At 37.7% G+C, this 6220-nt stretch overlaps 1 protein-coding gene across 3 annotated transcripts in view; it reads right to left on the bottom strand.

Annotated features, from left to right (window-relative positions):
* The window catches only part of KCNIP4 (potassium voltage-gated channel interacting protein 4), a 1117936-nt gene that overhangs the window by 856681 nt on the left and 255035 nt on the right, over window positions 1-6220 (bottom strand). The window lies entirely within an intron of this gene.

Genomic DNA, 6220 nt, shown 5'->3' with positions numbered 1-6220 from the left:
ATGTGTTTTGTTTTTATCAGTCTAGTATACATTTATGGGTAGTTATGTTTGTTTTTTTAATTTCCTCTGTCTAGCTCAAATATCACTGAAGTATCCAAGGCTCTTCATAGGGGATAGAGGGAGGGGCAGGTGACTTTTAGGATAAGAACACTGTCCTAGTTATCTATTGCTGTGTAAAAAATTACCCTCTAATGCAATAGATTAAAACAGTAACTATTTATCTCACAGTTTCTGGTAGGTCAGGACTTTGGAAGTGGTTTAGCTGGGTGGTTCTGGTGCAGGGTCTTTCAGGAGATAGCACTTATGACATAGGAGAGAGCAGTGGGTATCTGAAGGTTTGACAGGGCTGGAGGATCTGCTTCCAAGAAGGTACATTTACATGGTTATTGATAGGAGGGCTCACTTTGTCACCAAGTGGGTTTCTCCATAAACTAACCAGCTGGTGTGGCCATTGGCTTGTCCAGAGTGATGCAACAGAGAGAGAGTGACTACGTTGAAAACCACAGTACCTTTAGAACCTAATCTTGGATGTGACATGCCATCGTGTCTGCCATATTCTAATAGTCACATAAATCAATCCTGGCACAATGTGGACGGAGATGACCACAGTCTGTGAATGCCAGGAGGTGGGAAACATCAGAAGCCAGTAGCATTTACCTAGTAGGTAATAATAATAATAGTAATTTATAAGACACTTGTCACAAATAAACAGCTCCATGAAGTAAGAAATCAGAGAGTTTAAATTACTTGCCCATGGCCACAATTACTAAAAGGCTGTACTAAAAGTGACTCACAAGTAGATGTTATTTCACGTTATTTTCTCTAAGCCCTCTTGGTTCCCTAATTGAATGGAATATACCAATTTCTCTTCTGATATTAACTAGCCTTACCTTGGATGAATTATAATAATCATAGAACTGATTTTCAATAACAAAAAAAATTTAAGTAAAATGCAATGATCAATTATGAAGGAAGAAAGTTAATTAAAATAAATAGATAATAAGAATGAAAATTTTATTAAAAATGGAAGATCAAAAAAGGAAGAAATGTCCATTTAATATAATATTATTGGCCCTTTTTTTAAAGATTTTATTTATTTATTCATTAGAGACACAGAGAGTGGCAGAGACACAGGCAGAAGGAGAAGCAGACCCCCATGCAGGGAGCCTGATGCAGGGACTCAATCCTGGATCATAGGACCATGCCCTGAGCTGAAGGCAGATGCCCAACCACTGAGACACCCAGGCATCCCAATATTATTGGATCTTATTCCAAATCCTATGTTCTAAAAATTTAAGTTCTACTTCTGGCAAAATTTTTAAAAATAAACTTAAAACAAGAGGGACAGAAATGTTATTGAATTTATTATCTCTAAAGCTATCATTCTACTCTTGAGCCAGTGATTCTAGTACAGTGTACCTAGTGAATGAGCTCATGATAATGAACTATGTTGTTCTAAGTAAACAGCCAACTTTAGGAGTTTTTTCTTTTTCTTTTTTTCCTAAACAGCTGATTTCAGTGTAAGTGTTAAACACTATCAAATCATTACATGGTCTATCATTTCTATTTGACTGAATTGTAGTCAATGGTTCTGAAAGTTTGTCAATGGCAGTGAAAGTTTACATGGAAGTTAATTGGCAAATCATTGTGCACGTGCTTTTATATATGCTTTTAAACATCCCAACTCATCTTTACACTTAAAAAACAACAGAACATATCCTTACACCTTGCAGGGAGTATTTAATCAGAGAACTGAAGGGGTGCCTGGTGGCTCAGTCATTAAGTCGACTCTTGGTTTCAGCTCAGGTCATGACCTCAGGGTCCAGAGATCAAGCCCCATGTTGGGCTCCATGCTCAGCATGGAGTCTGCTTGAGATTCTTTCCCTTTCCTTCTCCTTCTCCGTCCACCCATCCCCCTGCTCATTCTCTCTCTTTCTCTCATTTAGATAAATAAATAAAATCTTAACGAAATAGAAACAGAAATGAAGATAAAACTGCATCTTATCAGCACACTCCATCTTCTAAACATTAAAAATTCTAACAAATCAGATTTAGAATGGAGAATACTAATGACTTGTCAGCAGAGTTAAAGTAATACTTACAGCTTTTTGCTGTATTTATTGAATTAGATTCTTATCTGTATTTTTCTTTGAGTCCTAACCAGGAACTTGGCTCTGACAGACAATGAAGTTTGCAGATCAAGCAGGAGTTAGGAATGTGCATGCATGTGTCTGTGTATGCACACCCATGTACTTTCCTATCTCTTCTACAGGATCTACAGGATTTTTTTTAATAAAAAGGAAAGTGATTTATAATAAGATACTATGTACACATATTCAGGCATTATCACACTAACAGATAAGAAGATATAGTCTGAAGGTTGTAAATTCTGGAAAGGCGACAGATAGGTTGATCTATATGGTGGTTGCTTCCTGTAGAAGAGAAGGGTGGGTGTGGGCTTTCTCTACATGTAATTCAAACAAGCTTTTGAATCTGTATGCTTTTGGGTAAAAGTAACTTTGAGGAGGTAATAGTGTATGGTGATTATTGGGGCAATTTGGCCCCTCATGGTTATGAAGAGTGGGTAATGTTCCTTAATTGTTTTGAATATTACATCTTGGAAACTGCAGTGTTATCACTTCTGCAAGCTATCTTAGAACACAGAGCTGCAGTACGCTCAGCTGTTTCCAGCTATAATCTTCCTCATTGCACCTTTGAGAAACAGAACTTGGATTGAGTATCCTCATCCAGCAAATCAAGAACTAGAACTTGTCTTCTTGCTCTTATTCCATGGGTTTTCACCCTATGCTGTGCCACCAGCACCTCCAAATATGACAGCTATGGTCATGCTTGGAGAAGTGTCTCCAAAGCTCAGTCATCTGTGGATTTAGCCAGTTTCACCATATCCGTGTAACCTCCGGATTGATGTTTTTAAAATAAATAAAAAATAAAATAAAATAAATCAGTTTTAGTTACATAAACATATTATAAAATAAAAATTTTCATTCTCATGGAAAGAAAATTATTGTGCCATAAATAACACCTTATAAATCAAATGTGGGTATGTTCTCAAAATTTAGGTTTCTCCTCTTGCCTTGCTGAAGACCAAATCTCAGTTCTTCTCTCTTGTTAAAAACAGAGTCCAAGGTTTCTGACTGATGATAAAGATAGATTTGCAGGAGCTCAGGGTATTCACAATACTATCAAAAGATTGAAAGAAATTATGAAAGGGCTACCTCCTTGTTATATCCTCCAACTGCTGTTGACTGCCAAGTCTGAGTGCCATGTAAAATCAGCTTACTTACACCAACATTGGCATCAGACACTAGGAGGACTTGTAGTCTACATTCTAGCAGAAATAGAAAGGGGTTCTTAGCCAGAGAATGGTTTCTTGCCCAAACATAGCAATTGAATCTTTAGATAAATCCAGTCTAACAACAAGGATATACTGAGACAACGATGCAGAGCATCAAGGCAGTCAATGAACTTGGCCTCCTGGGGCCTCCAGTTCCTCTGAAAAATGACAGGAATGGATTGAGTTTCGGGAGTCACTGCCTCCCATTACAAGACTCTGGAGTTCACTGTCTTCTTCACTCTTTTCATTATCAACATTTGTGACACTTGTGTATTTTACTGATCAGAGTTAAGAAACTTTGGAGGCATACTAAGAACCTTCCTTTTAAGAAAAATAAACCAGAAAATAGGAAATGAATCTTATCCTCCTCCTAACTCAACTACCTGCCTATAATACTTGAGTGACATTTCCAAAGTTAAATTATAACCTAGATAAGTCATCCTCAAATCTTGTCCACAAATAACTCTTCCTTTGGAAATTCTAGTGAGGCTACTCAATTACCTTTCCATTCTGGGTAAAGAATGATTATTTTTAGATGAACAACAGATCCTACTTTCCCCTCCTCATTGCAGCAGAGATATTTCACGCTTCTTTTAACTAGTCCAAATTCAGAATACAGCAATGTCTGAAAGATCCTGTCAACAGAAATATATTCATTCAAGGAATGTTGTATTCTTTCATATATGAATAAATCAGCTCTGGGTTTGAAGACTATTTTATACTATGTAACTCCTTCTTTCTTAAAGAAGACTTATGAGATTTTAGCCCACTCTATTCTTCCTATATTTGGGCTGTTCTGTGTCTCAGCATTACTTACCATCACCTGCACTTGGAAAGATGGGACACAATAAAGTCGGAAAATATATGTTACAAATCAAACTTGGATGACTTTGGACATAATACATGAAACACTGAGCATTGCTTTAACTGTATCAGCTATGCTTATGTAATTAATATTGCAATCACCTTCTATAATGATAAGGGGTTATTTTTAAGGTAGAAGAAAAGTTCTATGTGAAAAATATGATTGAGATGATTTAAGGAACACATAAAATTGAATTAAGTGTCTTTTCACCCATCAATCTTCCAAATATATATTGGAAAGAACATGACTCAGGTATCTTAGCAAAGATAATGGATATCTATAGACGTACTTTAAAACTAAGGTTGAAGATCCAGATTATAAAAGTAGCTCATACAAGAAAATAGAAGCACAAAGTTAAAGATTTTTACTTTTAACCAATACATGCTAATTAAATCAGTTGGAAATCCAGATTGGGACTTCCTCAGACCACTTACTGATTACTGATAGTTCTTTTTTCTTTTTTTCTTTTTTTTTTTTTTCTGATGGTCTTCTTTTGAGTTCATATTTTCAATATTACACGTCCAAAGGCCTAAATTGTAAAAGGCATCCGGCCTGATTCACTTGAAGAACCCTATTTTAACTCAAAGGGTATATAATTAGAATACTAGTATTCCTAGCACTTCAAGATATTTTTAAAGGTGTTGCAAAACTGCTGTATTATCACAGAAGGTTCCTCACTGGCACAGAAAATGGAAAAGCTGCCCAACGTGTTGAAGCTACCTTTTTATTGTCCTCATCTTTCCATTTCCAGGCCAACATACCTCTCGATTTCACCTTTACAGTCAGCCCCTCCTAGTCATCTTAGAGCCGATTGGGCTTCTGAAAACACTGCTGCAGTGATGGTGGCACATCTGTCCGAAGGCTTGCAGGATACTCCATTTAACTGCAATGCATTGAACCCCCAACCTCTCCCCAATCCATGTTCTGCATCATGTCTCCCAAACCAAACTAGCAGTGCTGTCCACCCCCCACTATGGCCTCCACTGCTACAATCCTGACAGGAACCACCGCTCTCCCCACTCTTTTCATCCTTGACCCTCTCTATAGAGGTCAGAGAACTTATTCTGAAATCATCAGATGGAAAAATAGTGTAGGCTTTGCAGACCAAGCAGGTGGACTTACCATCACTCAACTTTGCCATTATAACACAAAAGCAACCATAGTTAGCATGTAAATGACAGAGTTAGAGTCTTACTACGACTATTTCTGGGAGCTAAATTTGAATTTCATCTAATTATCCTCTGTCATGAAATAGTCTTCTTTTTTGATGTTTTATCAATTACTCACCAATGCAGAAATAATTCTTAGTTAATGGACCACACAAAAATAGGCAATGGGCTGGACTTGGCCCATGGGCTGTAGTTTACTGACTCCTACTCTATTGTACAGCTCAAAAGAGCAGCCAGTGATTAGCATGATTGAATTTAACTCCGGCTCAGAGTCCTGCAGTGGCTGTCAGTGCCATTCACAGCAAATGCTCAGGTTTTCACCATGGCCTGTGAAGCCTTATATATTCTGGTCCCCTTTGTTTGTCTGCCTTTATCTCTAGTTACTCTCTTTGGTTTTCCTCTGCTCCAGCTAACTGGCCTACTTTCAGTTCTTTGAAGACGCTGAACCTAGGCCTGTCTTAGGGTCTTTGCACTGGAAGGTCTCTGCCTGGAATCTGTTTCCCCATATATTTCTATGGCTCCCTTGCTTGCTTCAAGATTTTGACCTAATGTCATTCTCTTCAAGAGTCTATCCTAACCACTCAATTTATATTGTAACTATCCTGTTATGGGCTCATTGTGTCCCCCTAAATTTCAAATACTGAAGCCCTAACCTCTAGTTGCTCAGAATGTAACTGTATTTGTAGATAAAGTCTTTAAAGAGGTGATTCATTTAAATAAGGCCATTAGAGTGGGCCCTAATCCAATCTGACTGGTATCCTTATAAGAAGAGGGAATTGGACATGTAGGGAGTTACCAGAAATGCGGCATCCCAGAGGAATGGCCACGTGA

This window comes from Canis aureus, chromosome 2 (genome assembly GCF_053574225.1).
Source record: "Canis aureus isolate CA01 chromosome 2, VMU_Caureus_v.1.0, whole genome shotgun sequence".
Classification (NCBI taxonomy): domain Eukaryota; kingdom Metazoa; phylum Chordata; class Mammalia; order Carnivora; family Canidae; genus Canis; species Canis aureus.
The sequence above is the reverse complement of the archived record's forward strand: the minus strand, read 5'-3'. Positions and strand labels throughout refer to the sequence as shown.